General features: G+C 42.5%; 1 pseudogene; it reads right to left on the bottom strand.

The window, feature by feature from the left end:
• Nucleotides 1-1,054: 1,054 nt before the first annotated feature.
• On the bottom strand, nucleotides 1,055-11,298 carry LOC128636379 (protein FAM200B-like; annotated as a pseudogene).
• Between the last annotated feature and the right edge of the window lie 606 nt (nucleotides 11,299-11,904).

Here is an 11,904-nt window from a genome sequence, read left to right as displayed (position 1 = left end):
GGCAGGGACGATGAGCACCTGAGATGGGGCTAGGGCAGACCTCTCCTGTAGAACAGATGGTGGGTTTATGGAGAACCATTCGTCAATTAGTTTATGTAGACTTTGAAAATGATTGTCGAGTAGCTGAAGCACTGCTTTCTCTAGCGCCTGTCTTTCCATGTCGTAAATTGTCAGAGTGAAAGGGGTGGTAAAGGCGGTTAGGCTTGAATTTGTTAGGTTGGGACGAGTGTCTTTTTCAGTGTGCTTGGTCCAAAGATAGTTTATTCACAGAAAAGAAAAGAAAAAACTGTTTCATAGAAGCATAGAAGCCGCTAATACCCCGGTTTATTACTTGTGGGGGGGGGTGTTGAAATCCTCCACGAGGGTTGCCGCAGGCCTCAACACTTCAGATTAGTTTTTCTGGTGTGGAAGTCGGCACATTTCTGGTATCAAAATGTTCAGCAGAATCTGAAGAATCCACTCAGCAGTATGTATAGATTAAATGGCTTCATAGACAACTGATATGTGGCAAATTATCAGTTCTCCCCACACAGTAACCAATTTTGCAACCTCTCAAGGTGCCCGTCTGAAGACACGCCCCCTTGTAAACATATTTTTATTCATAAAAATAACAGTGCCCCACACATATCATCTGCAATATATCTGTCTGACTTTTTAAACTTGTCTATGAAAAACCCAACTTAACGTAACTTGTCACAAATGGAAGTAGCAAAAAGCAACACTTACTGAGGGAATCATGATCAATATTATCCCTAGTTATTGTCATACCAAACTTAAAATGTTTCTTCAGTAACAAACTGGCAGTCAACAGAAAACTGTACATTTACATATTGCTGCATCAAGTTAAAACTTTACACAGGGATGATGATTTCTTAAAAATACAGATTCTTCTGGTGTTCAGCTGGACTGTGTAGTCAAGATTGTTAAGATGGTACTGAAAATTTAAAGGGACATTTATTCAAATGCTGCTCTCTAATATGGTTGATAGAAAATGTTTAAGCACAGTGCCTCTTTTGTGATGCCAGAAATGAAGTAAAATAATGTATAACTTTCTTCAGTGTGACTGGTGGGCTTGTTTTTGGCTGGATATTTTGGACCAGCCTGGATCACATGATGACAGTGCCACACGCATATCATCTGCACTGTTAAGTTGGTTTCTGTCTTTAGTTTTTAATTTGGTTAGCGTAGAAAAACCAACTTCACACATGTAACTTGTAAACGGAAGCAACAATAAAATACTTATTTTACTTAAGAGGGGATATTCATTTGAAATACTGATCCAAAATGATGACAATGTTGATAATTTGTGCCTGATCCTTAATGTATTGTCACATGTGAGATGGAGCAGCTTATTTTCTTGTTCAGGTGTTAAATTCAGAGATTTAGGAGTCTCAAAGGCAAAGGGATCTTTGACCCTGTGTTTTTCTTTAAAAATAAAAATAAAATTTCTGTTCAGGAAAGTAATAACTGAAGCTGGCAGATAAAGTAGATATACAGGGAGTGCAGAATTATTAGGCAAGTTGTATTTTTGAGGATTCATTTTATTATTGAACAACAACCATGTTCTCAATGAACCCAAAAAACTAATTAATATCAAAGCTGAATATTTTTGGAAGTAGTTTTTAGTTTGTTTTTAGTTTTAGCTATTTTAGGGGGATATCTGTGTGTGCAGGTGACTATTACTGTGCATAATTATTAGGCAACTTAACAAAAAACAAATATATACCCATTTCAATTATTTATTTTTACCAGTGAAACCAATATAACATCTCAACATTCACAAATATACATTTCTGAGATTCAAAAACAAAACAAAAACAAATCAGTGACCAATATAGCCACCTTTCTTTGCAAGGACACTCAAAAGCCTGCCATCCATGGATTCTGTCAGTGTTTTGATCTGTTCACCATCAACATTGCGTGCAGCAGCAACCACAGCCTCCCAGACACTGTTCAGAGAGGTGTACTGTTTTCCCTCCTTGTAAATCTCACATTTGATGATGGACCACAGGTTCTCAATGGGGTTCAGATCAGGTGAACAAGGAGGCCATGTCATTAGATTTTCTTCTTTTATACCCTTTCTTGCCAGCCACGCTGTGGAGTACTTGGATGCGTGTGATGGAGCATTGTCCTGCATGAAAATCATGTTTTTCTTGAAGGATGCAGACTTCTTCCTGTACCACTGCTTGAAGAAGGTGTCTTCCAGAAACTGGCAGTAGGACTAGGAGTTGAGCTTGACTCCATCCTCAACCCGAAAAGGCCCCACAAGCTCATCTTTGATGATACCAGCCCAAACCAGTACTCCACCTCCACCTTGCTGGCGTCTGAGTCGGACTGGAGCTCTCTGCCCTTTACCAATCCAGCCACGGGCCCATCCATCTGGCCCATCAAGACTCACTCTCATTTCATCAGTCCATAAAACCTTAGAAAAATCAGTCTTGAGATATTTCTTGGCCCAGTCATGACGTTTCAGCTTGTGTGTCTTGTTCAGTGGTGGTCGTCTTTCAGCCTTTCTTACCTTGGCCATGTCTCTGAGTATTGCACACCTTGTGCTTTTGGGCACTCCAGTGATGTTGCAGCTCTGAAATATGGCCAAACTGGTGGCAAGTGGCATCTTGGCAGCTGCACGCTTGACTTCTCTCAGTTCATGGGCAGTTATTTTGCGCCTTGGTTTTTCCACACACTTCTTGCGACCCTGTTTACTATTTTGAATGGAACGCTTGATTGTTCGATGATCACGCTTCAGAAGCTTTGCAATTTTAAGAGTGCTGCATCCCTCTGCAAGATATCTCACTATTTTTGACTTTTCTGAGCCTGTCAAGTCCTTCTTTTGACCCATTTTGCCAAAGGAAAGGAAGTTGCCTAATAATTATGCACACCTGATATAGGGTGTTGATGTCATTAGACCACACCCCTTCTCATTACAGAGATGCACATCACCTAATATGCTTAATTGGTAGTAGGCTTTCGAGCCTATACAGCTTGGAGTAAGACAACATGCATAAAGAGGATGATGTGGTCAAAATACTCATTTGCCTAATAATTCTGCACTCACTGTATGTGACTGTATAGCTTCCTTCATTGGGTTCAAATTATCTTCAGTGATGCTGTTTTCTTCTATATGTAGTAAAAGAGTTGGGAACATGTAGTAGTTGGGGTGTTTGACTTGCAATCTAGCTTTCCAAAGTTGTAAGTGTTTCTTAAATGCTTTGACTTCTTTACAGTGTCTGAATAAGTCATTTTCTTTCCCTTGGAGTTAAAAATTTAGTTCATTTAGACATGAAAAATTATCTGATAAATATGAAAGCTCCATTAACCAGTTATCATTAAACAAATTGGCCAAATCAGATTGTTTTTTCCAGAAGAAAACAAGGAATTTCCTTCCTTAGCTACAACCCCATGACAGCCATCGAACTTCAGTATGATAGAGTAGGTGGGAATGATCAGCTCCCATTTCTAAACACAGTCTTTCGAACAAACGGTCCTAACCACTTTAATGGCATCTTTCAGAACCTCACTTAAACTGTGAGGAATACCCTTGGAAGCCAAAGCTTCACGGTGAAGAAAACAATGATTCCAAATTATATTATCTGCTGCCTTCAATATTTTCCTTACAACACCACTTTTTCTTATTGTCATATTTGCAGCTCAATCCGTTGTAATTCCCTTGCAGTTAGCCCAATTTAATCTGTATTTTCCAACTACACAATCATTTAGCACTCCATATACAGTGGGGCAAAAAAGTATTTAGTCAGCCACCAATTGTGCAAGTTCTCCCACTTAAGAAGATGAGAGAGGCCTGTAATTTTCATCATAGGTATACCTCAACTATTAGAGACAAAACGTGGAAACAAATCCAGACAATCACATTGTCTGATTTGGAAAGAATTTATTTGCAAATTATGGTGGAAAATAAGTATTTGGTCAATATCAAAAGTTCATCTCAATACTTTGTTATATATCCTTTGTTGGCAATGACAGAGGTCAAACGTTTTCTGTCTTCACAAGGTTGTCACACACTGTTGCTGGTATGTTGGCCCATTCCTGCATGCAGATCTCCTCTAGAGCAGTGATATTTTGGGGCTGTCACTGGGCAACACGGACTTTCAACTCCCTCCAAAGGTTTTCTATGGGGTTGAGATCTGGAGACTGGCTAGGCCACTCCAGGACCTTGAAATGCTTCTTGAAAAGCCACTCCTTTGTTGCCCGGGCAGTGTGTTTGGGATCATTGTCATGAAAGACCAAGCCACGTTTCATCTTCAATGCCCTTGCTGATGGTTGGAGGTTTGCACTCAAAATCTCACAATACATGGCCCCATTCATTCTTTCATGTACACGGATCAGTCGTCCTGTTCCCTTTGCAGAGAAACAGCCCCAAAGCTTGTTTGGTTGCAACTCAGCATTCTCTCGCCTCCAAGCACGACGAGTTGTGTTTCTACCAAACAGTTCTACTTTGGTTTCATCTGACCATATGACATTCTCCCAATCCACTTCTGGATCATCCAAATGCTCTCTAGCATACTTCAGACGGGCCCGGACATGTACTGGCTTAAGCAGGGTGACTCGTCTGGCACTGCAGGATCTGAGTCCCTGGTGGCGTAGTGTGTTACTGATGGTAACCTTTGTTATGTTGGTCTCAGCACTCTGCAGGTCATTCACTAGGTCCCCTCGTGTTCTTCTGAGATGTTTGCTCACCGTTCTTGTGATCATTTTGACCCCACAGGGTGAGATCTTGCGTGGAGCCCCAGATCGAGGGAGATTATCAGTGGTCTTGTATGTCTTCCATTTTCTCATTATTGCTCCCACAGTTGATTTCTTCACACCAAGCTGCTTGCCTATTGCAGATTCAGTCTTCCCAGCCTGGTGCAGGTCTACAATTTTGTTTCTTGTGTCCTTCGACAGCTCTTTGGTCTTCACCATAGTGAAGTTTGGAGTGTGACTGTTTGAGGTTGTGGACAGGTGTCTTTTATACTGATAACAAGTTCAAACAGGTGCCATTAATACAGGTAATGAGTGGAGGACAGATGAGCCTCTTAAAGAAGAAGATACAGGTCTGTGAGAGCCAGAAATCTTGCTTGTTTGTAGGTGACCAAATACTTATTTTCCACCATAATATGCAAATAAATTCTTTCCAAATCAGACAATGTGATTGTCTGGATTTGTTTCCACATTCTGTTTCTCATAGTTGAGGTATAACTATGATGAAAATTACAGGCCTCTCTCATCTTCTTAAGTGGGAGAACTTGCACAATTGGTGGCTGACTAAATACTTTTTTGCCCCACTGTATGTCAGGGTTTTTTCCCTGCTTTGTTTGCCATGTGCTGCTGGCAGCCATTTTACTCACCTCTCTTGCTGACTCTGGTGCATAGTGTGTTATGCTGCTCATTTCCTGCATGCCCTTTTATGGCCAGACTGGTGTACATCATCCATGTGAGACAGGTTACAGTCTCAGAATTGTGATGTCATCACTTATTATTTAAAGGTTCAGTATGCTTTGCTCTTGTGTTGTCTCAGACCTGTATGTGAGAGTTCCTATTCCTGTGTATTACCTGGCTGTCTGACGTACCTCCTGGTTCCTGATCCCTGGCTTGTTCCTGACTCTGCTGTTCTCCTTGTTCCTGATTCGGTTAGTCTGACTATTTGCTTTGGCTCCTGACTCGGCTCGTCTGACTACCAGCTCTGGTTTGACTCCTGGCTTGTTATTTGACTTGTAGACTTTTTTTTTTATTATTTTTTAATAAAGATGTGATTATTTTTGCACTTCACGTCTCAGTCTGATTCCTGGCACCCTGACAATATATATCTGACCCCGTTTTTTTTGTTTGCAATGTCAAGCAACACAGTAAGTCTTGCAAAAAAATCCTCTTTCCATTGATATCTTACATAAACCAGCAGAGTTAAACAGTTAGAAATATCTGTGCTCTCATCAAGTTGTATAGCAAATTCCTCTGCAATGAAAGATATTCTCTGAGCTATGTTTTTTTTTTGTTTGCAATGTCAAGCAACACAGTAAGTCTTGCAAAAAATCCTCTTTCCATTGATATCTTGGATCAATTTGCACTAGCCCTGCAAACCCTGCTGACTCGCACTGCACATTTGGACCAAAGTGTTCCGCAAGTTATGGCTGCTCCTGTTTCCGCTGCTGCACCTAGTCCTACCAGGAGCATGTCCGGTTCTGCACCTCTACCTCAGCGATATGGAGGTGATCCTATTCAGTGCAGAGGGTTTTTGAACCAGGTGGGCATTTACTTTGAGATGTTACCTCAGGCGTTTCCCTCTGACAGAGCTAAGGTGGGATTTCACATCTTGTTACTCTCTGACACAGCTCTTGCCTGGGCTAATCCCTTGTGGGAGATTAATAAACCTGTGATTTTAAATGACCTTGAATTTGTGGCCTCCTTTCGAAGGGTATTTGATGTTCCGGCTCGCTCCTCCTCTGCTGCTAAACGACTCATGTCCATTCAGCAAGGTACGAGATCTGTTGATCAGTATGCCATTGAGTTCCGTACGTTTGCTGCAGAGGTAGGTTGCAACAATGAAACCCTTGTTGCCGCCTTCTTTCATGGGCTCTCTGATGCGATTAAAGACGAAGTTGCTGCCAGAGATTTACCAGAGGATCTCGAGGCATTGGGTGTCTTTTTTTTATCCTAATTGACATCAGACTCAGAGAGAGGCCCTCTTTCAAGGAGCACTTGTGGAAGCCACCTGTTCCGTTGTCTCCTACGTGTTCGTTCCCGCCCATGCCTCCTGGTCCCGAGTCACCAGGTACTGCTGAGCCGATGCAGTTGGGATTCACGCGTCTCTCCGTGGTGGAGAGGGCCTTTAGGAGGAGGGAGGGGCTCTGCCTCTATTGTGGGCCACCTTTTGAAGTCTTGTCCTACACGGCCGGAAAAACACTCACACCTAAGGTCCTGTCGGGGGCAGACCTTGGGTGGTTTATCCTCGCCCCTGGAACCGCTAAATGAGAACCCTTTGGTCACGGTTGTCCTTTTCTGGATGGACTCCTCCATAGTCACCCAGGCTCTTGTTGACTCCGGTGCTGCGGGCTATTTCATTGACAGTGCTTTTGCATGAAAGCACTCCATTTCTGTTTTGCCTCGGTCCATTCTGCTTGCTATTGAGGCCATTGATGGCAGGCCCCTTCAGCCCGCACTCGTTACTCACGAGACCGCTCCGTTATCCATGGCTGTTGGGGTTCTCCATTTTGAAACCCTCCAGTTCCAGGTGATAAATTCTCTGCATTTTCCCTGGCTCCAAAATCACAATCCCAGTCTCGACTGGCGCAGGTCCGAAATTTTGTCGTGGTCTCCGCAATGTATTTCCACTTGTCTTTGGAAACCAGTTAAAGTCTTGTGCACTTCTTCAGTATCTTAATTGCCAGAGGAGTACCGAGAGTTCCTAGACGTTTTTGACAAGGTGCGTGCCGGTACGTTGCCTCCTCACCGCTCTTTGTGCCATAGACCTCCAACCCAGAGCCATTCCTCCTAGGGGCCGGGTTTACCCTCTGTCTGTTGCGGAGAATTGTGCTATGGAGGAGTATGTTGCCGATGCTCTGTCGCAGGGGATAATCTGCTAATCCTGCTCTCCTGCAGGAGCTGGCTTCTTCTTTGTGAAGAAAAAGGGTGGCGAGTTAAGACCATGCATCGATTATAGGGGTCTTAATTGTCTTACTATTAAGAATGCTTACCCTATTCCGCTCATTACGGAACTCTTTGACTGCCTCAAGGGAGCTGCTGTCTTTTCTAAACTTGATTTGAGAGGAGCGTACAATCTTGTTAGGATCAAGGAGGGCCACGAATGGAAAACAGCATTTAACACCAGGAGCGGGCATTATGAGTATCTTGTAATGCCCTTTGGCCTATGTAATGCTCCTGCTGTTTTCCAGGAATTTATTAATGATGTCCTACGAGATATGTTGCAACAGTGTGTTGTGGTGTATTTAGACGATATCCTCATACACTCACCCACGCTTGAGGCTCATCATTCTAATGTTACATTGGTTCTTCTGAGACTACGTGAGAACGGCCTGTTTTGTAAACTCAAGAAATGTGAGTTCCATCAGACTCAAGTAACCTTCCTAGGTTATGTTATCTCCATTGCAGGGTTCTCCATGGATCCTGACAAGTTGTCTGCAGTTCTGCAGTGGCCTCGCCCAGTTGGTCTTCGGTCTATTCAACGTTTTTTGGGGTTCGCCAATTACTATAGAATGTTTATTAAAAACTTTTCTTCCTTGGTCAAACCTATCACAGACATGACCCTTAAAGAGAATGATCCACTCCATTGGTCACCTACTGCCATTAAGGCCTTTGATAGTCTTAAGACTGCCTTTTCTGGCTCTTCCTAACCCTGTCCTGCCTTTCGTTCTTGAGGTTGATGCGTCTGAGACTGGAGTAGGTGCCCTCTTGTCTCAGTGTCCTACGCCTGACAGTTCCTTGCATCCATGCGGTTTCTTCTCTAAGAAATTGTCTCCAGCAGAGTGCAATTAGGAAATTGGCGACAGGGAATTACTGGCCATAATTTTGGCACTCAAGGAATGGAGGCATCTTCTCGAGGGTACTAGCATTTTTTAACTTATCTATCTGAAGCAAAACGTTTGTCGCCCCGACAGGCAAGATGGGCACTCTTTTTGTCTCGGTTTAATTATGTGGTCTCCTACCTGCCTGGTAGTAAGAATGTTAGGGCTGATGCCCTCTCTTGACAGTTTTCGCCTCTGTCCACGGAGAAGTCTGTACCTATTCCAGTTATACCTCCTGACCATATTTTGGCTACCATACGTACTAATATGACTTCTTTCTTGGGGGAGGAGATCCTGGCTGCACAAACCAATGCACCTCCTGAGAAACCTAGTGGTAAGTGTTTTGTTCCTGAGAATCTTCTAACTAAACTTTTGCAAACTTACCACTATCGTAAAGCCGCAGGTCACTCAGGCAAGAACCAAATGATTTGGTCTGTCACTTGACAATTCTGGTGGCCAGGTCTTCGTTCTGATGTTGCTGCGTATGTTGCCTCCTGCTCAGTTTGTGCACAGAATAAGACTCCTTGACGTCTTCCTGTGGGTCTTTTTCAACCTATTGCTAATGGTGAGCGTCCTTGGACACATCTTTCCATAGACTTCATTGTCGAGCTCCCTGTTTCCAATGGCAATACGGTTATCTTTATGGTGGTTGACTGTTTTTCTAAAATGTCACATTGCATTCCCTTGAAGAAGCTGCCTACCGCTCAGGAGCTTGCTTCAATTTTTGCCCGGGAGGTCTTCCATTTACATGGGTTACCCAAGGAGATAGTGTCGGACCGATGTAGCCAGTTTGTCTCCAGATTTTGGCGTTCCTTTTGTGCTCAAATGGGGATCCAGCTTTCCTTCTCCTCGGCATATCACCCTCAATCCAATGGGGCTGTGGAACGGTCTAATCAAGCTCTGGAACAGTTCCTCCGTTGCTATGTCTCAGATCACCACAATAATTGGTCTGAACTGTTACCATGGGCAGAGTTTGCTCGTAATAGTGCTATTAATGCTTCCTCCAAGTTATCCCCGTTCATTGCGAATTATGGGTTTCAACTATCCTTGTTGCCCGATTCATTCATGTCTCAGGGTATTCCGGCTTTGGAGGAGCATCTCCGGCAACTCCATTCCACGTGGGTGCAGATTCAGGATTGCCTTCATCGTTCTATGCAGCAACAAAAGTTCCAGGCTGATCGTAGGCGTCTGCCCACTCCTTCCTACCAGGTTGATGACAGGGTTTGGCTGTCCTCCCGCAACTTGAACCTTCGTGTGCCTTCCAATAAACTGGCTCCCCGTTATGTTGGTTCTTTTCGAATACTCTGACGGGTCAATCCTGTGGTTTACGCTCTTGACCTTCCTCCTGCAATGCGCATCTCCAATGTTTTTCATGTCTCCCTCTTGAAACCATTGGTTTGTAATCGGTTTACCACTGTGTTGCCTCATCCCCATCCTATCTTTGTTGACAACCATGAAGAATATGAGGTCAGCAGCATTATTGACTCTCGTATGTCCAGGGGCCGCGTACAGTATTTGGTTCACTGGAGGGGCTACGATCCAGAGGAGCGTTCATGGGTTCCCTCCTCTGATGTTCATGCTCCCGCCCTCCTCCGTGCCTTCCATGCCCGTTTCCCCAATAAGCCTTTTGTCCTTCCGCGGGGGAGGGGTCGTTGAGGGGAGGGTACTGTCAGGGTTTTTTTCCTGCTTTGTTTGCCATGTGCTGCTGGCAGCCATTTTACTCACCTCTCTTGCTGACTCTAGTGCATAGTGTGTGATGCTGCTCATTTCCTTTTATGGCCAGACTGGTGTACATCATCCATGTGAGACAGGTTGCAGTCTCAGAATTGTGATGTCATCACTTATTATTTAAAGGGCCTCTGTTCAGTATGCTTTGCCCTTGCGTTGTCTCAGACCTGTTTGTGAGAGTTTCTGTTCCTGTGTATTACCTGGCTTGTTCCTGATTCCGGCTCGTCTGACTATTCGCTTTGGCTCCTGACTCGGCTCGTCTGACTACCAGCTCTGGTTTTCACTCCTGGCTTGTTATTTGACTTGTGTACTTTTTAAATTATTTTTTGCTTAATAAAGGTGTGATTATTTTTGCACTTCTCGTCTCAGTCTGATTCCTGGCAGCCTGACAATATATATCTGACCCCGTTTTTTTTGTTTGCAATGTCAAGCAACACAGTAAGTCTTGCAAAAAATCCTCTTTCCATTGATATCTTACATAAACCAGCAGAGTTCGACAGTTAGAAATATCTGTGCTCTTATCAAGTTGTATAGCAAATTCTCTGGCACATTGTAAATTAGAAACCAGCTTGGATTCAAATTTTTCTGCAATAAAATATATTCTCTGAGCTATTGTTGTATCACTAAAAGGTATACTTTGCAACTTGTCTGAAAGCTTACTATTGTAAATTGTACTTACCATATTAAAACTGGCTGGGAGAAGAAATCTTTCAGCAACTGTGTAGGGAAGTTTTTCCTTTGCAATGCAATACACATCCAAATATGATGCCATTAGAGCTTTCTCATTAAGAGTAGTTGATTTTTTAAGAAACTGAGATGATAACTTTAATTCATGCATCTTTCCTTGGAAATATTCTATGGGTTTACCAGCCATGCTTGGTTTCTAAGTGCCTTTTTAATTTTGAAGGTTTCAAACTTTCATTTGCAAGTATTTCAGAGCAAACAACACACTGTGGCTTGTGGTCTTTGCTTGTTCATAGTGGATAAATCCATACTTAAAATATTCTTCTTTATACTGTCTCGTCCACTTTTTTTTATTTGGCTGGGAGTCCATTGGAGGATGTCATGGCTTCATCTTCCTCCTTGTTAGAAACATTTTGTGTCGGTTTCTCAGTCTGTTTTTCTTTTTCTGGATTAGATGAGACTGATGGCTGGTCATATGCTTTTCTTTTTTTATAACAAATCAATCTATTGTTTTTGTTTAGTTGGAGTGAAAATTTTCCTTTGAATGAACACACTATATTCCCAATCTACTATGAAAATATTTCAAAGACTTCCAACTGACTGTTCTACCTGACTCTGGTCCTGAATATGCTACCTAATAACAAAAACATAAATGGAACTAAGGTCAAGTAATACAGCAAAATATATTGCTTCTAAATATTATAAGAGCAAATGCAGATACAATATTTTTTTTATTTAAAAACTGATCTGTATATGGATAAGGATTGTAAATTGTAAGTAAAACTGATGGTATATAAATGCATACTTTCTAGGAACATATGCATATAAGTGCATTTCTATCTGTATCTATCTTTTTTGTAATTTAGGAGCCACTAAGGAAAATAGATTTTGATAGCAGATAAGAATCATAGGCCCAACAAGTCTGCCCAAAATTTCCTAAAAGTATAAACGTATCTAGTTCATATTATAGCTTTAT

Source organism: Bombina bombina, chromosome 7 (assembly GCF_027579735.1).
Source record: "Bombina bombina isolate aBomBom1 chromosome 7, aBomBom1.pri, whole genome shotgun sequence".
Lineage (NCBI taxonomy): Eukaryota > Metazoa > Chordata > Amphibia > Anura > Bombinatoridae > Bombina > Bombina bombina.
The sequence above is the reverse complement of the archived record's forward strand: the minus strand, read 5'-3'. Positions and strand labels throughout refer to the sequence as shown.